At 37.7% G+C, this 26,187-nt stretch overlaps 1 long non-coding RNA gene and 1 other non-coding gene across 2 annotated transcripts in view; one reads left to right on the forward strand and one right to left on the reverse strand.

Moving 5' to 3' along the window:
* Window positions 1-1,699, forward strand: part of 4930500H12Rik — a 338,085-nt gene extending 336,386 nt beyond the window's left edge. Inside the window, exon 4 of the long non-coding RNA XR_876153.2 lies at window positions 1,623-1,699. This is a non-coding gene — a long non-coding RNA (RIKEN cDNA 4930500H12 gene). The remainder of the gene's footprint in view (window positions 1-1,622) is intronic.
* Window positions 1,700-14,061: 12,362 nt separating this feature from the next.
* Gm25699 lies at window positions 14,062-14,228 on the reverse strand. Its single transcript, XR_003952008.1, has one exon. It is a non-coding gene; the product is annotated as a U1 spliceosomal RNA (small nuclear RNA).
* Between the last annotated feature and the right edge of the window lie 11,959 nt (window positions 14,229-26,187).

Here is a 26,187-nt window from a genome sequence, read left to right on the forward strand (position 1 = left end):
GGAACAGGAGCAGAGAAACTGAGCCTGTCATGCCTCTGTTCCATGCTTTTTTCTTCTTCAGAAAGGAGCAACCTCTGATGTTGTATCTCAGCCATTGTTCATTATTCCAGTTCTGTCATCTCCATTGTTTTCTGAATATCAATAGTTTGTAACTGTAGCAGCTGAGTTTCTCCTGCTACCCAGGAAGGAAATCTCTAAGCCACTTGTTATAATTGAAAAAGAAAACATGAATATGAAAGAGATTTGTGGAGAAGGTGGACAGGGGTGATTGTAAGGTGGGGGATGAGAGTCATTAGTATGCAAAGTGTAGATAAATAAAGTTGTAAAATGTTAGAAGAAAATTAAAAAATGACCTTTCCCTCCATTCTGATGGTAACATTGTTCATTCCTTTATGAAGCATTACATGTGTGAACACTTTTTATCAAACCTCATTATAATTCAGCCTTACCTGTATAGATCAGAGAACTCCTCTGAATAGAATTAGACCACAAGATTTTAAAAGAATCTGTGCTTCCTTCCAGCGACTTTATATATCCTTAAATATTATGTTTTGTCTTTTCTAGAATACATTAACATCATTCGGGGCTTAAGGGAAACTTTGTCTACATTTCTGTACTTTTGCTACTAGTTAGTACTGTAGAATCTTATGGCCAGTTAAACATAATCCTACAGACTGTGATTCTCTTTAGTTTTTCATTTTTAGGAAAGGGCTTGCTACATAATCCCTGCTGGGCTGGAAAAGGCTATCCCTCTGTCTCTCAGAGTGCTGTTGTTATAAATATGTATCACTATGTCTGGCCTAATTCTGTTATTATTTAGGAAGTGACTTCCAAACTATTGACAAATGAATTGTATAGAACTTACATAGATTTTATATAATTAGGCTATCTGGAGATTTTTATAAAAGAGTATAAACTTGTGATTCTATAATGGGCCAGCAATATATTTGATTTTCTGGGTTTTTTTTTTTTGTTTGCTTAGTTGAGTCATCGTGTGTGTGTGTGTGTGTGTGTGTGTGTGTGTGTGTGTGTGTGTGTGTGTTATTTCTGAAGTGGAATAATTGAGCTAGTTTGGTTGGGTACCAATCTGCAATGATCCTTTTATCTCTGCCTCCTCAGAACTAGAAATACAGGTTTGCTGGCTTTTACATTGATGTTTGGAATTAGTTTACACTTTTATTCTTCTATAATCAATACTTAAGTCATCTCCCCAATCTGAGTGTGTGTGTGTGTGTGTGTGTGTGTGTGTGTGTGTGTGTGCACGCGCATATATACAAGAAAGTTAGGGTTAATTATCAACCTTATAAAATCTAAAAGCACTTGGAAGATGGGTCTCTGGGAATATCTGTTGAGGAATATATTATTGGGGTAATAGAGGTACAAAAACTTCTTGCTGATACAAAAAACCCAAAGACAAACAAAACAAACAAAAACAAAAACAAAACAAAACAAACAAACCCAAAATCCCTCCTATTCTGGCACCGTGGATGGCACTATTCCTTCAGCAGTATATTCTATATAAGGATAAAGTGAGACAAATATTAGCACCATGTGTTAATTCAGTGCTTTTTGCTCTTGATTGTGGATCAATTGATGTGTGACTCTTTGTTTCATATTACTAGGGCCTTGACTTCTCACAGGGGCAGACTGTGAACTGGACCTATAAACCAAACATTCTCTTCCTCCCTTGAACTGAGCTAGTCAAGGTCTTTGTTATCACAGGAAGAACTGAAGAAACCAATGCATCTAAGGTAAATTAGATTACATTTGGAAAGTTATTGTTCTTTAAGAAACAACAAACTCATGTTCCTACTGCCAACATTAAGATTTCAGTTTCGCATAGATATTCCTGGCAAAACTTTCTCCGAAGAACTAAACCCCCAAACCAGCTACTTTTTGGATTAGAAGCCACATGAAATTTACAGATGTCCAATCACTTTCCTGTATCTCAAAATGTTTCTCTCTGAAGTCCGATGTTCAAGGTTTTTGGGGGGTTTGGAGGGGTGGGTGGAGGATAAAGCTTATGTATTTCCTTAAGAATATGGAAAAATTAGGTTTTTGGGCTATTTCCATATATTTATCCTTCCTTCCTTCCTTCCTTCCTTCCTTCCTTCCTTCCTTCCTTCCTTCCTTCCTTCCTTCTCTCTCTCTTTTCTTCCTTCCTTCCTTCCCTCTCTCTTTCTTTCTTCCTTCCTTCCTTCCTTCCTTCCTTCCTTCCTTCCTTCCTTCCTTCCTTCCTCTCTCTCTCTGTCTTTCTTTCTTTCTTTCTCTCTTTCTATCTAAAGAATTATATATTTATTTTATGTATATGAGCACACTGTAGCTGTCTTTAGACACACCAGAAGAGGACCTCAGAACTCAGTACAGATGGTTGTGAGCCACCATGCGGTTGCTGGGAACTGGACTCAGGACCTCTGGAAGAACAGTCAATGTTCTTAACCACTGAGCCATCTCTCCATCCCCCACGTATTCTTTTCTATCTTCAAGTTGCTGTACTTCTTTTCCATCCATAGTTTTGCTTTCCATGATTTCAATTAATGAAAGTAAGCCAAATCCCCACCCACTCCCATTATGGTTGTCTTGACTTTTCAAAAAGATATGATACTTAAATGTTTTATCAAGTACATAGTTATAACTGTTCTTTTACTATTGTCATTAATCTTTTCTTGTGTCTAACAAATAAATTAAACCTTAGCATAAGCATGAATGCTTAGGGGAAAAATCAAATATATAAATGATTCCATGCCTCTTAGATTTTCAGCAGTGACTGCTTATCTTGGGTTATGTCTATCAACCACAAGGAAGTATTATGTTATTTCAAATATTTTTTCAAATCTTGAAAAGTGGTGTTTTAAAAGATTTTAATTGCTTCCCTAGAAGATATTTTGAAGAATGTCAACTTTAATATGAGAAATTAACTCCATTGTGGTGATTTCAGGCAACTGCTGCTTCATCTAGTTGCTAAGCTAATAGCCGGAATAGATATTACTATCTTTTTATACTTTCTCAGACCTTCCTAGTGCTAACTATTTGAAAGAATATTCAGAAAGCCCTCCTTCACAATGACTAATGAATGAGTAATCAACTGTTCCTCACACGATAAGTAAAGGGGAATATTTGAAACTATGAATCATTCTGGGGAGATGAATGGAGTCAAGTAATAGTACATGGCATAAATTTTGCTTTATCAGAGGAATTAGGCTCACATTGAATTCATGCCTGTTGTGAGTGAAATCCGTCATTCAGAATTAGGAGGCATTTCAACTCTCATATTGAACTAGCTTTATAAAGTAAAATTAATGGCATGTAATTTGTCAGACTTCTTTATGCTAACTTACATTATTTTGATACATGCTTATATTGGACAATGATTATCGGTTCTTCCTAAACTCCTTTGTTTGGAAAAACATTATTTTTATACAAGATATAAAATAAACAATGATTATGTCATTTGTGTCTCCAAAAGTAACTCATGGAAGCTCCAATGGTGTTTCTTCTCACTGTGTTCTCAATGCCACATTTCTCCCCCCCCCCCTTTTTTTTAATTAGGTATTTTCCTCATTTACATTTCCAATGCTATACCAAAAGGCCCCCATACCCTCCCCCCACTCCCCTACCCACCCTCTCCCACTTTTTGGCCCTGGCATCCCCTGTACTGGGGCATATAAAGTTTGCAAGTCCAATGGGTCTCTCTTTCCAGTGATGGCCGACTAGGCCATATTTTGATACATATGCAGGTAGAATCAAGAGCTACGGGGTACTGGTTAGTTCATAATGTTGTTCCACCTATAGGGTTGCAGATCCCTTTAGCTCCTTGGGTATTTTCTCTAGCTCCTCCATTGGGGGCCCTGTGATCCGTCCAATAGCTAACTGTGAGCATCCACTTATGTGTTTGCTAGGCCCCGGCTTAGTCTCACAAGAGACAGCTATATCAGGGTCCTTTCAGCAAAATCGTGCTAGTGTATGCAATGGTGTCAACGTTTGGAGGCTGATTATGGGATGGATCCCTGGATATGGCAGTCTCTAGATGGTCCATCCTTTTGTCTCAGCTCCAAACTTTGTCTCTGTAACTCCTTCCATGGGTGTATTGTTCCCAATTCTAAGAAGGGGCAAAGTGTCCACACTTTGGTCTTCGTACTTCTTGAGTTTCATGTGTTTTGCAAATTGTAACATATCTTGGGTATTCTAAGTTTCTGGGCTAATATCCACTTATTAGTGAGTACGTGTCATTTGAGATCTTTTGTGATTGGGTTACCTCACTCAGGATAATGCCCTCCAGGTCCAACCATATCCTTAGGAATTTCATAAATTCATTCTTTTTAATAGCAGAGTAGTATTCCATTGTGTAAATGTACCACATTTTTTGTATCCATTCATCTGTTGAGGGGCATCTGGGTTCTTTCCAGCTTCTGGCTATTATAAATAAGGCTGCTATGAACATAGTGGAACATGTGTCCTTCTTACTGGTTGGGACATCTTCTGGATATATGCCCAGGAGAGGTATTGCAGGATCCTCCGGTAATACCATGTCCAATTTTCTGAGGAACTGCCAGACTGATTTCCAGAGTGGTTGTACAAGCTTGCAATCCAACCAACAATGGAGGAGTGTTCCTCTTTCTCCACTTCCTCACCAGCATCAGCTGTCACCTGAATTTTTGATCTTAGCCATTCTGACTGGTCTGAGATGGAATCTCGGGGTTGTTTTGATTTGCTTTTCCCTGATGATTAAGGATGCTAAACTTTTTTTCAGGTGTTTCTCAGCCATTCAATATTCCTCAGGTGAGAATTCTTTGTTTAGCTCTGAGCCCCATTTTTTAATGGGGTTATTTGATTTTCTGGAGTCTATCTTCTTGAGTTCTTTATATATATTGGGTATTAGTCTTCTATATGATTTAGGATAGATAAAGATCCTTTCCCAATCTGTTGATGGCCTTTTTGTCTTATTGATGGTGTCTTTTGCCTTACAGAAGCTTTGCAGTTTCATGAGGTCCCATTTGTCAATTTTAGATCTTACAGCAGAAGCCATTGCTGTTCTATTCAGGAATTTTTCCCCTGTGCCAATATCTTCAAGGCTATTCCCCATTTTCTCCTCTATAAGTTTCAGTGTCTCTGGTTTTATGTGGAGCTCCTTGATCCACTTAGATTTGTCCTTAGTACAAGTAGATAGGAATGGATCAATTTGCATTCTTCTACATGATAACCCCCAGTTGTGCCAGCACCATTTGTTGAAAATGCTGGCTTTTTTCCACTGGATAGTTTTAGCTCCCTTGTCAAAGATCAAGTGACCATAGGTGTGTGGGTTCATCGCTGGGTCTTCAATTCTGTTCCATTGGTCTACTTGTCTGTGGCTATTCCAGTACCATGCTGTTTTTATCACAATTGATCTGTAGTAAAGCTTTAGGTCAGGCATGGTAATTCCACCAGAGGTTCTTTTATCCTTGAGATGAGGTTTTTATATCCTAGGTTTTTTGTTATTCCAGATGAATTTGCAGATTGCTCTTTCTAATTCATTGAAGAATTGAGTTGGAATTTTGATGGGGATTGCATTGAATCTTTAGATTGCTTTTGGCAAGATAGCCATTTTTACAATGTTGATCCTGCCAATCCATGGGAGATCTTTCCATCTTCTGAGATCTTCTTTAATTTCTTTCTTCAGAGACTTGAAGTTCTTATCATACAGATCTTTGACTTCCTTAGTTAGAGTCATGACAAGATATTTTATATTATTTGTGACTATTGAGAAGGGTGTTGTTTCCCTAATTTCTTTCTCAGCCTGTTTATTCTTTGTGTACAGAAAGGCCATTGACTTGTTTGAGTTAATTTTATATCCAGCTACTTCACCGAAGCTGTTTATCAGGTTTAGGAGTTCTCTGGTGAATTTTTAGGGTCACTTATATATACTATCATATCATCTGCAAAAAGTGATATTTTGACTTCTTCTTTTCCAATTTGTATCCCCTTGATCTCCTTTTGTTGTCAAATTGCTCTGGTTAGGACTTCAAGTACAATGTTGAATAGGTAGGGAGAAAGTGGGCAGCCTTTTCTAGTCCCTGATTTTAGTGGGATTGCTTCCAGCTTCTCACCATTTGCTTTGATGTTGGCTACTGGTTTGCTGTAGACTGCTTTCATCATGTTTAGGTATGGGCCTTGAATCCCTGATCTTTCCAAGGCTTTTATCATGAATGGGTGTTGGATTTTGTCACATGCTTTCTCTGCATCTAATGAGATGATCATGTGGTGTTTGGCTTTGAGTTTTTTTTTTATATAATGGATTATGTAGATGGATTTCCGTATATTAAACCATCCCTGCATCCCTGGAATAAAACCTAGTTGGTCAGGATGGATGATTGTTTTAATGTGTTCTTGGATTTGGTTAGTGAGAATTTTATTGACTATTTTTGCATTGATATTCATAAGGGAAATTGGTCTGAAGTTCTCAATCTTTGTTGGATCTTTCTGTGGTTTAGGTATCAGAGTAATTGTGGCTTTATAGAATGAGTTGGGTAGAGTACCTTCTACTTCTATTTTGTGGAATAATTTGTGCAGAACTGGAATTAGATTTTCTTTGAAGGTCTGATAGAAATCTGCACTAAACCCTTCTGGTCCTTGCCTTTTTTTTTTGGTTGGGAGACCATTAATGACTGCTTCTATTTCTTTAGGGGATATGGGACTGTTTAGATTGTTAACTTGATCCTGGTTTAACTTTGGTACCTGGTATCTGTCTAGAAATTTGTCCATTTTGTCCAGGTTCTCCAGTTTTGTTGATTATAGCCTTTTGTAGAAGGATCTGATGGTGTTTTGGATTTCTTCAGGATCTGTTGTTATGTCTCCCTTTTCATTTCTAATTTTGTTAATTAGGATGCTGTCACTGTGCCCTCTAGTGAGTCTGGCTAAGGGTTTATCTATCTTTTCTCAAAGAACCAGCTCCTCGTATTGTTGATTCTTTGATAGTTCTTGTTTCCATTTGGTTGATTTTGCCACTAAGTGATTATTTCCTGCCATCTACTCCTCTTGGGTGAACTTGCTTCCTTTTTTTCTAGAGCTTTTAGATGTGTTGTCAAGCTGCTAGGGTGTGTTCTCTCTAGTTTCTTTTTGGAGGCACTCAGAGCTATGAGTTTCCCTCTTAGAAATGCTTTCATAGTGTACCATAAGTTTGGGTATGTTGTGGCTTCATTTTCATTAAACTCTAAAAAGTCTTTAATTTCTTTCTTTATTCCTTCCTTGACCAAGGTATCATTGAGAAGAGTATTGTTCAGTTTCCACGTGTATGTTGGCTTTCCATTATTTATGTTATTATTGAAGATCAGCCTTAGTCCATGGTGGTCTGATAGGATGCATGGGATGATTTCAATATTTTTGTATCTGTGGAGGCCTGTTTTGTGACCAATTTTATGGCCAAATTTGGAGAAGGTCCCGTGAGGTGCTGAGAAGAAGGTATATCCTTTTATTTTAGGAAAAAAAGTTCTGTAGATATCTGTTAAGTCCATTTGTTTCATAAATTCTGTTAGTTTCACTGTGTCCCTGTTTAGTTTCTGTTTCCACGATCTCTCCATTGATGAAAGTGGTGTGTTGAAGTCTTCCACTATTATTGTGTGAGGTGCAATATGTGCTTTGAGCTTTACTAAAGTTTCTTTAATGAATGTGGCTGCCCTTGCATTTGGAGAATAGATATTCAGAATTGAGAGTTCCTCTTGGAGGATTTTACCTTTGATGAGTATGAAGTGTCCCTCCTTGTTCTTTTTAATAACTTTGGTTTGGAAAATCGATTTTATTCAATATTAGAATGGCTACTCCAGCTTGTTTCTTCAGACCATTTGCTTGGAAAATTGTTTTCCAGACTTTCACTCTGAGGTAGTGTCTGTCTTTTTCTCTGGGATGGGTTTTACTGTAAGCAGCAGAATGTTGGGTCCTGTTTGTGTAGCCAGTCTGTTAGTCTATGTCTTTTTATTGGGGAATTGAGTCCATTGATATTAAGAGATATTAAGGAAAAGTAATTGTTGCTTCCTATTATTTTTGTTTTTGGCAAAATAATAAAATTGGCATTCTGTTCTTGTGGCTGTCTTCTTTTTGGTTTGTTGAGGGATTACTTTCTTGCTTTTTCTAGGGTCTGGTTTCCGTCCTTGTATTGTTTTTTTTTTTTTTTTTTTTTCTGTTATTATCCTTTGAAGGGCTGGATTCGCGGAAAGGTAATGTGTGAATTTGGTTTTGTCGTGGAATACTTGGTTTCTCCATCTATGGTAATTGAGAGTTTGGCTGGGTATAGTAGCCTGTGCTGGCATTTGTGATCTCTTAGGGTCTGTATAACATCTGTCCAGGCTCTTCTGGCTTTCATAGTCTCTGGTGAAAAGTCTGGTGTAATTCTGATAGGCCTGCCTTTATATGTTACTTGACCTTTCTCCCTTACTGCTTTTAATATTCTATCTTTATTTAGTGCATTTGTTGTTCTGATTATTATGTGTCGGGAGGAATTTCTTTTCTGGTCCAGTCTATTTGGAGTTCTGTAGGCTTCTTGTATGATCATGGGCATCTCTTTCTTTAGGTTTGGGAAGTTTTCTTCCATAATTTTGTTGAAGATATTTGCTGGCCCTTTAAGTTGAAAATCTTCATTCTCATCAACTCCTATTATCCGTAGGTTTGGTCTTCTCATTGTGTCCTGGATTTCCTGGATGTTTTGAGTTAGGATCTTTTTGCATTTTGTATTTTCTTTGATTGTTGTGCCGATGTTCTCTATGGAATCTTCTGCACCTGATATTCTCTCTTCCATCTCTAGTATTCTGTTGCTGATGCTTGCATCTATGGTTCCAGATTACTTTCCTAGGTTTTCTATCTCCAGCGTTGCCTCGCTTTGGGTTTTCTTTATTGTGTCTACTTCCCTTTTTAGGTCTTGGATGGTTTTATTCAATTCCATCACCTGTTTGGTTGTGTTTTCCTGCAATTCTTTAAGGGATTTTTGTGTTTCCTCTTTAAGGTCTTCTACCTTTTTAGCTGTGTTCTCCTGTATTTCTTTAAGTGAGTTATTAAAGTCTGTCTTGATGTCCTCTTCCATCATCATGGGATATGCTTTTAAATCAGGGACTATCTTTTCAGGTGTGTTGGGGTGCCCAAGACTGGGTGGTGTGGGAGTGCTGTGTTCTGATGATGTTGAGTGGTCTTGTTTTCTGTTAGTAAGATTCTTACATTTGCCTTTCACCATCTGGTATTCTCTGGAGTTAGTTGTTGTAGTTGTCTCTGGCTAGATCTTGTTCCTCAGGTGTTTATGTTACCCTCTATCAGCAGACCTGGCAGACTAGCTCTCTCCTGAGTTTCAGTGTTCAGAGTACTCTCTGCAGGCAAGCTCTCCTCTTGCAGTAAAGGTGCCCAGATATCTAGTGTTCAAACCTGCCTCCTGGCAGAACTTGTGATCCAGTCACAGAGGTCTTAAGATCCCGTGGAGGGTCCTGTGTGTACCTTGTGGGTGTCCAGAGACTCAGAGCCCAAGAGATGCAGGTGCTGGCTGGGACCGGAAGGGACTTGTGCCCCTGATCAGGCCGGGTTTTCTGCTTCCCTAATTAATGCAGTCTCAGGTCTGGCAAGATTGGATTAGAGCAGCAGCTGTGTTCCACTCACCAGAGGTCTTAAGATCCCGTGGCAGGTCCTGTGGGTACCTTGCGGGTGTCTGCAGACTCTGTGCTCAAGCTATCCCAGTGCTGGCTTCTCTCCCTTTCTAAGAAGTTATATTCGTACAGAGTCAGAATTCAGGTTAATTTTAATGTTAATTTTCACTACCTAAGGAAAAGGAATACTTTTCTATGTTTACACTGGCCATTGAGTTCTTTTTCTTTACAAATTACTTGCTTAAATCTTTTGTCTATTTTTATTTATGTTATCGGTTGTTTATTGAAGTTATCTAATTATAGAAGCTTACCATGTCTTGTTTGAGTTTGTGTATAATTTAGAGATGACACAGGCTACACTTGGCCAGCTATTCATTTTTCTTAATGTTCTAGTTACATTAAGGAGAACCATTTAAATATTTATTTTGTGCCAAACTGAAGTTGCTTCCTTCCTTCTTGTAGACTGTCTCCTTCTACTAAATTCAATCACATCTCTGATTCCTGTGTTCTATTGATGTGTTGCAATTGACAGCCATAGAATGGGTTACAACCCATGATACCATCTACTGCTCTGTGGCAGTTTCTCTGCTGAGCCCAATCTGAGCTGCTTTCCCTAAATTAACAATAGACATTTGTCTTGATGTAGCTGTAACTCACTTTTGAACACCTTTTTTTGGTGAAGCTCTTGGTATTTATATATTTTACAGTAATCTGCAAAGATAGTAGTTATAGTGTATTATCCTACAAATGTTGATAAAATGAATTTTTATTTATTTATACCAATGACCTGATATCATGGAAGAACTTTAGTGATTTATGTGAGTGTATTTAATAAGGCCTGAAGGTCGGTACACGGTACTGATCGTTGAAAACTCACAATTTAACATAGTCATTGTTTTTCTATTAATGTGAGTTAACATGTCCAGATATCATGTCGATCTTGAAGAAATAAACTTAGCAACACTCCAGAGTGTTCTTCACATTGCCTCAACAATGCAGTACTGTTTCTGATTAAAGTTACAAAAGTTTTAGCTACCTTAGACAGGGGAGACACAGAAACAGTTTGTTTCTCTGGCTTCCTTGCTTCAAGCAACTACAATGTCAACCTGAAGGCCATTGGCATAGCTCTCAGATGCAAAGTGCAATATAAAATCCTGAGTAAATTCATGTGAAGCCTACTGAAGTAGCACCTTACACTATAGGGATAAAATTGTTACTCCTGTGAATATAACAAGGTATAATATAGCAAGGTATAACACCCACCAGTAGTCTGTCTATAGAAAACAAATCCAAGAAGAGTATGACACATACTATTATTCCTTAACTCTTATTACGGAGAAAGCATAGAAGTCATAGAGAAGCCTTCAAGAAGGTGTCAGTGCAGCTAAAGTAACTGTGTAAATGATATTATCTTAAGCAGCACCACTAGAGTTAAGACAAAATAATTTAAACTACCCAATCACAGAAACCAGAGGAATAAACTCTTAGGTTTACTTAAATAATTCAATAAGGCAGATGAGGGCTAGAGACATGGCCCAATGGGTAAGGAAAGCATTTGCTATGCAAACCTAACAACCTGAGTTTCACTCTGAGAACCTACATAAGGATCAGCCAAATGAGAGAACTGATTACACAAGCTTGCCCTCTGTTCTCCATATACACAATAACAAATGCACAAACACACAGTCATAAAATAATAAAATATGTTTAAGCAGTCTAATGTGTCTGATCAGGAATTAAATATTGAAGGCCTTCTATGGCAAGCATAAACATTTTTTTTCAGTGGTTATCTTGCATAGTCTAGTCCCATTTATCCTTTTAGGTATTCATTGGCATGTATAGGTGAGACATTTGAGACCAGGGGCATTGCGCTAATGTAGCCACAGGGCTCTGTGGCCTCAGAGAGCAAGCTGGAATTGAAATTCAGCTGTGTCCATGCTTTGAAGTTCTCATTGTTACAAATTCCTCTTACAAAACTTGGAAGACATAGTTGCCACATTCTCATTTGTAATAGAAAGAAACAGATGTTTAGCATTGTTTAAGAACTATGGAAAAAGTACAACTCTACAGTTCTACCTTTAGGAATAACCCACAAAGATTGGAAAGCAGCATTTGAAGAAAGTAACATTTGGAAGAGGTATTTATGTGTGTGTGTGTGTGTGTGTGTGTGTGTTCTTTTTTTTTTTTTTCTTTTTCTTTCTCATTTTTCTTCTCAAGGTTTTTCTATGTATCTAGAACTATCCTAGAAGCTGTTCTAAAACTCTCCTTAGGCCAGGCTTGACTTGAACTTAGAGACCCACCTGCCTCTGCCTTGTGAGTGCTAGGACTAAAGGCATGTACCACCACTCTTGGTACACGGGTGTCCTTAATAACATTAGAAATATCAGAAAGTAGAAGAAATGCAAATGTTCTTTGGTGGATGAATGGAATAAACTATAGCACATGGCTAGACAATTAAAAAAACATTAAAACAAAGGTAAGAAAAATCTTGTGCATAAAACAATGTAGATGTAAACTGTAGAGAAGCATACTCTCACATAGGAAAGAGATCATGATTTTTAAAATGGGCTACCAAGAATAGTCAAACCTGTGGTGCTTGGAAAAAAGCTGTGAGATGCTTAATAGGAAGAGGGCTTTAACTTTGCAGTGTGAAAACATCCTTGCATGTTTGATATGATAAAAATATATAAACATTAATTTACTGAGCTGTATGCTTGCAGGTTTTTAGATTGTTAACCTTATGCTACGTGTTTTGCTATAACTTAAGAATTGATTTATGTACTGTTTGAAAGAAATGACTATACACTGTAGAATTATATTATGTGATCAATAAGAGTAGCTATTGTTGATTTTTTCCCCCAGTTTCTTTGTACTTTGGTTAAATACTTTTTCAGGTCCCAGCATCTGGTGGAATTGAGTGAAATAAGAGAATTGAATTTCTGAACCTTCAACCATGAACATTTCAATAAATTACTAGTATTTATGAGGTTATAACTATACGTCTGTTAAATCTCCCATGCTCACCACACCCATTTTAATTCCCTCAGCAATTCCATACAAAATCAATTGTCAGCTCAAACTGGTATGTGGATATAGTTCTCTATGAATGAATGGCAGAGAGCAAGTAGTAGCAAACAGAAGATTATAGAATAAGATTGACGATACCATTTTCGTGTAAAATATCTTAAAAAAAAACATACAGGATTATTTTGCAGACCTGTTCAGACATTTATACAATTGCACCGTGTTCTAAAATTTTTCATTTGCCACACAGAGTTTCATAAATTTTCAAGCTAGGAAAAAATTGAAGCCTAATGACCACGTTTGTCACTCTTTCTCTGCAACACTGTGGCCTCAGCTTTAGATGATTCTCACCTTGAATCACAAAGTTCTGTTACATATCTGGTTATCTATCTGCAATTTACAGATTATAACAAGACACTAAACTAAATCTGCTAAAATCTTGTAAGAAATTTCAAACATTGGAGTTTCAAGTGTAAGTTACATATATATATATATATATATATATATATATATATATATACATTATCATATATATGATATATATATGTATATATGTATACACACACACACATATATATATATGTTATATATATATAACAGATATGTTTAACAAGCATTGTCTGAGGTCCATATATGTACCTGGCTTAACATGTATATTGAAAACACTATCAATTTGCCAATTCTTTTTAAGAACTGTGTGCTATGCAACTTTGATCACTTATGTTAGGAATATAGCAGTTACTGGGTAGTAATGCTTGTTACTGCACATATAGCTACATGGTCCCAATATGAAATCAATAAGAAAATACTTTTGATAATTTATATATAATTTACCTGAAAGTATGAAAAGGCTTTGTATGTGCTACACTTTTAAATTTTATATACGTTTGTGCATTGTTCCAAAGTTGCAGAGTCTGCTGAGCTTATAAAAAGAAGTTAACATTTTCATTTGTATCATTTTATGGTGCAATATTACCACAATCTAATTTTGCTTTAAAATTTCCCATTATAATGACAAAATGTTTTATTGTAACATATTTTCATACAAAACTATAATGTTTTAAGGAAGTTTCCAATCTCATTTCACAAAAGCTGTTTATCTAAGGCTCACATCTTCAACATTTAGGTCAACATAGAGTCTGTGATGGCAGCTGTTGTAAACTGCTTGAGGCATGCACTTAGTGGCCTAGGCTGATCTGTGACCAGCACAACAATAATTAAAACAAAATGCAGAAAATGCAACAGAAATATTTAATAACACACATTTGGAGTGGAGTAAAGATTTGTTCATTTCATTTCCCCAATTCAACTTTAATTATTTATAAAGGTAAAAAAAAATTCGGTGGGATAAAATTCTCATTAAATTCTGTTGGACAGCATGTATTTTCTGGGTATGAACCTGCAAGTAACAATTATCAACATTTTTTTCAAATTTTAAAACTTTCACAAGGTAGAGCACAAATCAGTCCTCACACTACCATAGATTATAACATCAAGTTTCCTTCTGACCTCTGGGAAAATTACAGGGGCCAGCACATCCAGAGTGCAAAGGGTAATCATTGCCCTAGGAAAGACAACTTTTTGATCCTGTTTTCTCTACCAGGTAAGTGTTAATCACATATTTTAAGATTGTTTAAGGTAACATTTTAACAGCAAGCTTATGCACTAAAACCTACTTGGGATAAAAAGCACTACTTCTTTGACTTCAGGGCAACATTTTCCCAGATGAGTAATTGGAATACAGTAAACCCTTATTTTGGGGGGCAGAGGAGGGGGGAGCTTTTGCCCCTCAGGGAACTAACTGGATGATAGGCACATTGGAAGCTTTTCTGCTCGTAGTAACAAGCGTTATTTTCTTCTCTCTAAAGGAAAGTTCTTATTTCACAATTGTAAGGACGCTTCGGAAAAAGTTCATGGAACATTCAGTTGACAACTGTCCTGGTATTCAAATCAAAAGTGTGGTGATACGATTTTATGAAAACATCTCTTACATTGAAAGTGACTTTGGTTTTGATTGAGTCTCACAACCGAGTTACTGATACAATTTAAGACCGCTTAAGACTCCGCCGGAGAAGCTACCGTGGATTCATCCTTTCTTTTTACAAGAACAATGTAGTCCAAAAACTTGTCTTAGACTTCCTGTGTACTTAGCTTTCATAAGCTAAGCTAATGCATAGCTATAACTTTAAATTATATATTGTGTCATGCCCCTCGCCATGAGAGCAATATATGTGTGTTATGATAATCATTTGTTAAAAACATCAAATAGGTTGAGGGGAGCCTTATACAATAAATACCACCATAAATGTTGGAAACAGCATAAGGATATTGCTCAGTACAAGTATATTTGGGTCAGTCAAAGTAAAGAACTTAATCCCTTGTAAAACTCTCAGAAATACTTCTGTAATGTATCTCTAATTCTTCATGTGTTGCTTTCTGGGCTGCTCATTAAACACAGAGCAAAGCTCTTCATTAAGCACACAGCAAGAGGGAGAGTCAGACATCAGGTAGGCACAGGCAGACATGTAAAGACTACAGAAAGTCCAGAAACCACAAGCTATAGATATGCGGAAGACACTTGGAGAGAAATGGAGAATCCAAAAACAGGGCTTGTTCTTGGTCATATTAATCGAAAGGGAAATGCTTAATTTTCTTTCCTTAATGTGACATGGGTAGATTTTGGTGCCTTTGAGTCTATCTTTAATGTACTTAAACAATACAAGAGACATTTAAGGTAATCAATCCACAGGCAAGTGGTTTCTGTCATTGTGAAACATCTTGGAGACTGTAATGGTGCCTCATCCTGACCAGGCATACTGTCACTGGTCCTAGTCCAAATGCTAAAACATGTGCACTATTGAACGTATATTTTTTCTTTATGGATCTCTGAAGAGTGCTACAATCTGAAAGCATCTATTGAACACAATTCTCAAATTCTTAAAAATAATGTTTGTATTTATTTTTTGAGATTTTCATATACTATATTTTGATTATATTCATCTCCTTCCCCAGATTATTCCCCATCCCTCTACTTATCCAATATTCTCTATCCCCCCCCCCCTCCATCCCTCCCTTACCCTCCCTTTCTCCCTTTCTCTCTTCCTCAATCCATTAAGACCATTGTTTCTTGGCCAAGTCCTCCTGGGCATGTAGCCTGCCTTGGCATATAGTCAATATACTGCATATCACCCAGTGGAATAAAAATGACTTTTCTCTACCCGGCAGCAATTAAATGCCAGCAGATCCTCAGCTAGGAGTGTCCACCTCCTTCCTCTGTGCTGGGATTTTGTTTGGCTTCAGCTTATGCTTATGTTTGTTTTCACATACTTTATGAATTCATATAGAGATATGGCGGGTTATGTTTTGAAAACAGTTTTCTTAAAGTTATCTGTTGCGTGTAGTTTTTAAAACGTTCTACCACCTTAGCCCGGAAGCCCCTCCCAGCCCCCTTTTGTTCTAGAGGGCTTAGCTCTGAGAGTGATTGCAAGCAGCCCTAACCTGGCTTCCTTCTGAATTGGTGGATAAAATACACACAGACAAGTTTGTTACCTTAACCTGCTTGCTAGGCACAATTGCTGGCCACAGTGTCTCCTGGCTAGAAATATGTGCCCTTACCATTTTTTTTTTAAATCTTCGTCTCTCCTTCTGTTCTAAACGTAGTGGCTTGTTCCAATTAGCCCCTGCCAAACATCTTTGGCCACCTGCCCAAAGCGGAGGTTGCAGGCCCTAGCTCTCCTTGAGTCCTTACATGATTGCAGAGTCCTTCTTCCTCCAAAACACAGCAGAAAAAGATCTCTCTCCTCCCCTGTGTCTCCTTTTCCTCTTAATATCCGGAAGCCCCACCTATACCTTCGGCTCAGCAATTGGCTCCCAGTTTTCTTTATTGACAAATCAAAAATCAATTAGGGAACTAGACCTTAGTATTAGAACCTCCCCTTACAGACCTGTAGCTCTTAAAGTCTCTCTATGCCCTCTTCTGCGTAAATCCATAAGCCTTCGGTGGAGGAATGTGATTAACACCCTATTTAGGACTGAGCATGCTGAAATATATTATTTATGCATGTGGAGAAGTTGTGGATCTTTGTTACTTGCCATTTACTACAAGAAATTTCTCTTATGGGGGTTGATAGATGAACTGATTTATAGGTATAACAAAGTCACCAGGGGTTGTTTATTGTTATCCCATTTAACAGAATAGTAATAGGCTCCTAGTATAACTAGCTAGAGGTTCATAGATTCATTGGCAGTGTTTGATATGATTTCTATCTTGTGTATCAGAATTTAAATTCAATTAAAGGCAATTGGTTATACCCACAACGTTCATGCCACTATTGCACTAATGGATGCATGTTGACATTCATCATTATTGTGGCTGTTAGAGTTGATAGCTGAGTGAGATTAATTATTCTGTTTTCCTTGGACTGTGAGTGTATCATCTTTCAGAGCTACGGACGCTAATCAGCAGGGATGAAGCTTCCAATTGAGTACTAGATAGATTTCTCCATGTTTTATGTCTCAAGTACATGATGTCTTCACTCTTAACATTGAGTTCTGGAGGATAACAAATACAGGATACTGGCATTTGCAACAGTCTGTAAGGTTTGAGGAGTCTATGAGATGCCATAGGCTAACAAATTTAAAAGAGTAATAGAGGTTTTATTTGGAAGCATATCATACATAATTTGTTCTGAGACTACATCTACATCAGTGTTTCACATCTCTTCCTCCTTCTAATTCTCCCATATGCTCCTTCTCCCTACCTATTGAATGGCGGCTTAATTATCATTGTTAACATATATGGACTTTTGTCCAGGACTGATCACATGAGATGGGACAACTTTTGTATGCACCTGTCCCTTAAGGAAATTGACTCTCCTCTCTGCAGCCATTAGCCACTTGTACCTCTTCATCTAGGGATAGAATTTCCCTTTCAATATTGAATTGTCTATTGGAGCCACTGTTATGACTATCTTATTCATGCAACTATTGTTGAGAGTTCATGGGTATAGTTTTCAGGTCATGTCTGTGGGGATATTACCTAGCAACTGGCACACACTGATTCTCTGACTCTTACAATCTTTTGGCTCACTTCTTGAGTAGGTCTTCTCTGTAAGGTGTTCTGTCTTTAAAATAAATATGATGGTAAAGTCCTATTAAGAAAGATAAACATAGCGTTGGCTCTAATTTATATTGCAGAGGTGTCCTTATAAAAGTAACCTTTATAAAAATATTGAAACAAAACATGATAAAAAATGCCTATGCTGTGTTTTATAAAAAAGAAAAAGAAACCAGGGATATGTTTGATGGAGGTGCAGTATGCTATGGGGGAAGGGGGTGACTCTGTAAGCCCATGCTGAGGCATCTCTGCCCATGAGGTACCAAAGACATGACATATAGTATAGAATAGAGTTTATTTCAGGCATGGGGAGGGGAGTTGGGCAGTAGTAGAGACAGAGAAAGGAGAGAGAGAGAGAGAGAGAGAGAGAGAGAGAGAGAGAGAGAGAGAGAGAGAGAGAATAGAAACAGGCCCTGAGCACATGGAAAGGGAGGGGGAAGGGAAGGGAGAGAAAAAGGGTAATGATCAGGAGGAAGAGGAGAAGAGAAGAGAGAGAGAAGGGGGCAAGTAGCCCCTTTTATAGCAAGTCAGGAACACCTGGCAGTTGCCAGGTAACTGTGGGGTGGAGCATAGATGAAATGCCAACATCTACCATTGTTAATCTATACAAAATGAAGTCATTTGTATTGCTTCCTTTTTTTTTTTATTAAAAAACTATCACTTAAAGGCATAAAAAAGAACAATAGCCCAGCCAGCAATATTTGGGTAACATGTAATAAGCAGGAAGAATGCTTATGTTTCAAATGTCAATATATGCAGGTAGATCAAGGATTTTATTTTTGTAATGAATATGATCTACTATTTTTTCTATTTGCATTTTTCAATCCTGGAAATTTATTGAAATAGTTGTGTAACTAATGTAAACTGTGTTTTATAATATGGGCTAATTAGAGATTTGAGCGTGATTGATAAGGCTTTTTAAGAACAATAAAAAATGATCTCTCTCTCTCATACACAGAGAGAGAGAGAGAGAGAGAGAGAGAGAGAGAGAGAGAGAGAGAGAAACAGCACACACACAAACACACTAGCTGGTATGTGTATTTCATATAGATCTATAGGCACCCAATATAGTTTAAACAATTTTTCTATAGGAGGTTTTACTTTCATTCACATTTGCATTCAAGAACTTATAGAAATTAGTTGAAGATGTAAGATTGAGTGAGGCATGTTAAAAATTGGAAATGTGTGAAGATACAAGGTGCAGTATTTTGTTATTTCTGGTAAAAAAAAAATTGATCTTCAATATACTCAGAAAATAAAAACCTTGGTATGACTAAGAATTGGGCTGTAAATAAGAGCACTTCTTGGAAACAAAACCTTTGCCTTATCACAGAATGTATTCAAGGTGATAAACTACTTTCTCAAAGTAAATATGAGGTGCAGAGTGCCAAGCTTCCTCCAGGAATGCTTATGAGAAGTAAAATCCTTTTATACAGAAGTGCTGATCAAAGTCCAAGTACTGCTGGCTTAGCTCATGTTCTTTTCCATCCTTTTAAGAGACATTTTTTTTTCTTACAAAGGAAGGGGATGGCCGCAATGAGCATCACAATACTTAGATTAGCCATGGTACACATTTAAAAAGGATTCTTCATTCTAGTATTTTTAAGCTTACCTGCTTGAAAAATGTATCAATAGCAGGTTTTATTTAACAAATCTTCCAGTGTAAATACCTGAAAGATACAGAAAAAATTTCCTTTAGGATGTTGACATCATTTTCTCTTTTTAAGAAGAGTAATTCCATAGTTAACCTTACACATTAATATAAACAGTCTTGTTTTGTTGAACTTTTTTTTTCCTTGGTTTTTCGATACAGGGTTTCTCTGTAGAGCCCTGGCTGTCCTGGAACTCACTTTGTAGACCACGCTGCCCTCGAACTCAGAGATCCACCTGCCTCTGCCTCCGAAGTCCTGGGATTAAAGGCATGTGCCACCACGCTCGGCTTTTGTTGAACTTTTGGAGTGTGCAACTACTGTTTTCCTGCTTTCTTAGAGCATCACTGAGTGCTACAGTCTCCTTTTTTTGTGGCTAAGTAGGTTGAGAGCATAAGGACCCACAAGGAGATTCTCAGGGCCAGTTACTCAGTCTACTGACTTTCTTCCTCTCTCTCTCTCTTTCTTCATGTTATGAAGGCGTTAGTAAGTCAGAGCAGGAGAAAATCTTTTTCTCCTGTCATAGGATCAATTTCGTTTCATTTGATAGGCTAACACTTTAATTCCCTGTGGACAGCAGGCTTCTCATTGTTGCTGTTTTGAACTCAAACACCGAACTTCAAGACTTTTCCTTTTAATATCCAGTTCCAAAATGCATGACTGAACTAAAAGATAATGCCAGTGCTGTTCTGCTGTCATCTTTCTGAAACTAGTCATTCGAGTTTGCTAGAGCTGCTTTAGGCATACGAACAATAATGCACACACAAGTTCCTAGTCTATTTTAATTCTATTTTTACTACTTCATTTTAATAATCTCGAATAAGGAAAGGAACCTTGGGAAAACCTTTGATGCTTGGGTGATGTGATCCTCACACTGGGAATAATGTAATTATAAAGAAAACAGGATAAAATAGCATTCACTTATTTTTTAAGGTTAGTTGGAACTAATTGTCTAATAATGATGATAAACACAACTGATTAAGAATGGGTACATTTCTTCTGGAAGACATACTGCATCACATAGACATTTGTTAACATGTCTAAAATCTACACCACATTAGTTGATTTATGGTTATTTGAAAGAAGGTCAATTAATGAGTGGGAACGTGGGGTATAATTAAGAAGTCTTTTCTTTACTCTCTCTTCAAGCTAGGGAACAGTTCTGCATACTGATGAGACAACATCTATTACAATGCCATCTATTGGAGTTAGGTAATTAACTCAGAATGAATCACACAACAACATATCTTTGCTAAAGGCAAGAAGTCTATGGAAGATCAGGTAGCATTGTGAAAAGACACATGTCACAATTATGCTCAAGAAGATCATACGCTCAATTCTTGATTGATCTTGAAGAAGTCCATTATCCTGTGGAAATGAAATGCTATATGTCTGACTAGAATGAACTGTTCTTGGGTATTTTCTGTGGTGCTCATAACTAATTATTTTAAAGAAACAGTTGCTTTTCTCTGAATATTGGGCTGTAAAGATAGATCTCACTTCAAAAGGCCATGTCTCCATATCATGCAAGGATGAATACAACCTATGGGTTTGAGGTCTTCTTTTTGCAAGTTGCTGTTTTACTTTAAATTCTTGTTGAAATGAATCCAAACCATAAATTAAAACTAGAGCCATTTACATTAGTGCAGCATGGTAGCTATAATGGAGAATTTCCCCCTGTCATGTACAGTAGTCACTCGGTTTGGATCACTTCTGAACTTATGGTAGTTTCTTAAAGTCTCAGTTAAAAGAGAAAATGGCATTACATTTTTACAACCTTCCTGAACCAGTATCTTTGGGAAAGTTGAAGAAAATTCTAATTTTTAATAACCATTGCATTTTTGACTCATAAATGTTTGAAAAGCTTAAACCTGTACATTTGGGGAATGTGTGTGCTTCCTCAACTGTTTGAGTCATACATTACCATGTAGAGAACTAGTTAGACTAATGTGTGCCTCTTGCACTTCAGTGGATGGTGCCTCAAACAAAAGTCAGGGTTTGTCATAGTATTGGCTATTCACTCAATAGATGCTTGTCGAGTGGCTACAGAATGTCCACATTGTATTTAGAGACAATAGGAATAAAATAACATCTCAGAGCCTGAACTACATGACCTCCTACAGCCTAAAGTTTAATTCATTTAAACTTAGGTGCTACAGCCTAAGCAAATTCATTTATTGTACTGTGCTACATTATGATATTTGGGATGATGAAGGCTCTGTATATCACAGGGGCCCCATTAGGTTATAATGCAGCTGAAACATTTCAATATGCTATAACTTTGTAGCCACCTTAATGTCATGCTTCATATACATATACAGCACATATACTTATGCTATGGCTGGTATATACATGCTTAGGGTTAAGAAATATAAGACACATGAGAGACAGGGGATGTTTTGGAGAGAATTTAAGTAGAGAAGCAGAAATGGGATATGAGAGTTAAAAATACATTTGTATTTTTCTTATTGTCAGACTTTCATTCTAATACTAGAAATGTAATATTGAGCCTCTGTGTAAGTCTTCAACATGAAGACTATAGAGTTTGGACTTAATAAACTTCATAATCACATGAATAAATTCTTATGGAGAGACACACACACACATATATACACACATACACACACAATCCTCTGAAGAACCCAAATTAGAATACCTGATTATTCACTAAATGTCAGATTTAAGAACTGTAGATTTAGTGAAGGCAGAATAGACAAGACTATAGATTATGCTAAGAATAAGTGCCCTGTGATTTTTCTGAAAGTGCTAAAGATGAGTAACCTTATTTAAGAGAGCACACTTTCCCACAAAATGCACACTCATGGATTTAATTTAATTTAATTTCCTATTGGGCGGAATGATTAGGGTTTGTTTTAATATGTTTACCAGTATAGCTTCAGTATGTATTGTATAAGGCTAGGTTTAAATGGGGTTAAAAAATAAAAATAATTTGTTAAAGAGAAAGGGAGAGAGAAAATTGAGAATATATACAGGGGAGGATTTTGACCAACTTAATTGATGTGTGTAAAGATGACCAATATGACATAATTAATGTGTAAAAAGATGACTAATATGGATGAAGTACTGAGAAATTGTGCTATAGACTGGTGGTAAAGGAGTGTTACAATTGGAGTATGCTATCTAAATGATGAAAAGATAGTTTTAGTTTGCAGATCAGTTTTTTATTGGTAAGGAAAATTCAAAGAAGTGATGATGTTTATTGGCTAAAATGGGATAAAGAACTGTGGGGCAGTGAGCTGTACACAGACAGCCTGGTTTCTGGTTGAGCACAGTCCTGGAACCCCGGTGACCCTAAGGGATGATAGGTGTTTGGCCATGCCTCCTGGGCCCCTGGCTCCTGTCACAGCTACAGCCTCCCACAGCTCCCTTGCAGAGAGAGGTGTGTGGCCATCAGTCACAGTAGGCAATGCCCCAAGCTCCTGGCATTCTGTCTGGACTCCACCCCCACAGTTACCTGGCAACAGCCAGGTATGCTCCTCCCCACAGTTACCTGGCAACGGCCAGGATGGCCCAGCCCACTATTAAAGGAGCTGCTTGCCCCCTCCTTGCTCTCTTGCATCTCTTACCCTCTTATTCTCTTGCTCTTACTCTTGCTCCCTCGCTCCCCCTCTCTGCTCCCCTCTCTCCAAATGGCTATGGCCAGCCTCTCCTTCCCCACTCTTTCCCTCTCTCTGACTTTCTACAATAAACGCCTTAAAACCACTGACTGCCTCTTCTCATTGAGGACCCACCATGCTGGAGCTAATGGAGCAGGTCTCCCTCTACAGAGCTGTGTGTACAACCTTCCTCTATGAAACCTCCCTGCACTACAGCCATGGTCTCCACCAAACCTCCCACTGAACCTGCCTAGGACTCTCATCCCCCTGATGACCAGCCAGAGCTCTCTCCCCCTACCCTGAGTCTGCCCGAAGGTCTCCACTTGTTCTCAGTTCTTTTGATGTCCACGAGCAAGAACCTGTTATCCCTGGCCTCCATGTTGCCCAGGGACCCTAGAACTGACTCTTCCACTGTACCCAGTGGCGTCTGTGGTGCCCTTGAGACAGAGCCTGACTCTGGCAGGTCTGTGGGGACCTCAGACTGGGCTTCCTGCGGCTTCTCACAGTCCAACACCCACCCTGCGGTGGCCTGGGGTCTGTGCAGTCAAACTCCCTGTGTCTGCCTTGCACAGCAGCCCTAGCCCCGAGCAGACGTGGGACCCCATTTTTGCCCCACAAAGAACCACTAGAAAATGGTCAAATAACTCATGGTTCAGAATAATAATAGGCATAGTTTTTGAATCTATCACAATTCAAAATTAGGGGAATAGTAACAAGGAAATACTTGACAAGTAACAAAAGACCTATAGTTCTCAAGTAGTAATGTGTGGATGTGTTGTGGTTGCTGGGGCAGATCTTGTACTACAGTGAAGGGTCTTCATACTTGAGGTAGTCATAAAGACACCAGCCACGTGTCCTCTACGGATGACACTAGGAAACAAACAAACAAACAAACAAAGAAACAAAACAAGAATAACAACAAAAAACATTTGTAAGAATGTTAGGTAAATAATACCTCTACTCCCATGGGGAATTGGGAATTGTTCTTTCCCCACAGAAAGAGAGGAGGGGAGGGGAGGGGAGGGGCGGGATGGGAAGAGAGGAAGAGGAGGGACAGGGGGAGGGGGAGGAGGAAAGAAAAAGAAAGAAAGAAAGAAAGAAAGAAAGAAAGAAAGAAGGAAGGAAAGAAAGAAGGAAAGGAAGAGAGGAAAGGAAGAAAGAAAGAAGAAAAGAAAGGAAGAAAGAAAGGAAGAAAGAAAGGAAGAAAGAAGGGATATTCTGGAGAATTTAAGTTTGAAAGTTTTTTGCTAACATTGGGTCTTGAGTGGCAGAAAGCAAGTCATAGGATTTCTCAGTAGCTGAAGGAACTTCAGAGGTGGCTGAGACAACAGAAGTCAACTTTAATTAGAACCCATGTGATTAAAGGTGACAGTGACTTAGGAATCTTGGATTTCGTATTACTGGTTTTCCAGAAAGAGATGAATGCTCGGTGAGATGAATTCAAATGGTCCCTGACAAGGAGTGATGGACAAGCAGGGAAAGCGGGGAATAAAGGGTTCAGTAATAATAGCTCATAAGCAATAATGATGCAGAAATTCCTGCTCATCTACTGCTGAAGGAAACATGGACGTTTGCCAAGAACTAGTGTCTCTGCCATTTGTTTATTGCTACCCAGCAAAACCAGTATCATATTGTTTTCTTTCTTTTTTTTTTTCAAGGAAAGGTAAATAAATAAATAAATAAATAAACAGAAAAGACATCCTTACCATTGTGTTAGCATTAGATTTAAAATCCATCCCATGCAAATTGGCCACATAGATAGACTTACATTACCGTGACATATACAATTTGATTTTCTAAATATATTAATGTGATTTATAGACTGAATTAACATTTTTATAGTGTCCCTATGGAAATTTGGAGGACGCAAGCAATGTATATCAGTCCTGGTTTCAGGGCCACTGAAGTGAGCAGCTTACTGTTTAGGATGCTGAGAGTAAATATTGATCGATCGTCTGTATTTAGCCTTCATGGTGAGTTCTCTATTGCACTGTGCTGCATTTGAAGCATCAGTACAAAAGCTATTGATCACCCAAAACTGCAATATACAACTACATTTTGTGAGCAATTAATAACTAATCAATGAGAATTATCTGGTTAGCTCTGTTTCCCATTTTTTTCATAGAGTTATTTGGTTCTCTGGCGTCAAACTTCTTGAGTCCGTTGTATATAGTGGATATTAGCCTTCTGTAGGATGCAGGATTGGTAAAGATCTTTTCCCAATCTGTTGGTTGCTGTTAAATCAAATTCCTTTGTTTATAAATATGTGTATGCTAGGCAACACAAATCAGGCCTTTTATATGGTTCTGCAACTGGAGACATCGTTTTACAACCTTTTATTTTAAAGATATCTTCCATGAATAACACACACACACACACACACATACACAAATATACCAATAGAACCTGAAAATCAACCAACCAAACAACAAAACAAAACAAATTATTCATTTAGAACCTGAAGGTTCTAAAATGTGAAATATTGGAGGTAAGTATTTTAAGTACAAATGTTTTCCTTGGCTCTTGATCAAAACAAACTGTTCACTGGAAGGAACCATTTCTTCTGGGTGCTGAGAGCAATTGTTAGTCTCACATGGCCGAGTATACTTTGTTCACTTTATTTTATGAGACTATTGTTGCTCTTGGAGTATAAATCATGCAACCCTGACTTTGGAGTTGGCGTCTGACAGATTGTAGACACACACTATGTTTTGCGTCTCAGTCAGAGAAAAATCTGACTTCTTGCCACACAGGACTTGTTCGGAGTTACTTTGAGGCTTTTGAGAATGGAAGCTAAGACTGTTTTACTATTAAATTCTGTTGTCATACTGTTCAGTAGTAATATTTTATTGATGTGATAGTAATTCAAGCAGAATCTGGACTTAAGCATATTAGTGTACAAAATGACTGTATATGTATATGTTTTGTATTATATAAGTTGAGGAGGATATTTGGTAGGAAGAAGGAGACATTAGGAAGGTAGGAGTGCAGAGAGAGGAGCACGGATAGGGAGCATGATGAGACGGAATATGAACAAAGTGCTGAGGCGCATATATATATATATATATATATATATATATATATATATATATATATACACACACACACACATACATACAAATGCTTTAAAGAGACATGTTTAAAATATGATTTAACACTGATAGGCATGAAATTAGTGTTCGGACATT

The sequence above is a fragment of the Mus musculus genome, chromosome 16 (assembly GCF_000001635.26).
Source record: "Mus musculus strain C57BL/6J chromosome 16, GRCm38.p6 C57BL/6J".
Taxonomy (NCBI): domain Eukaryota; kingdom Metazoa; phylum Chordata; class Mammalia; order Rodentia; family Muridae; genus Mus; species Mus musculus.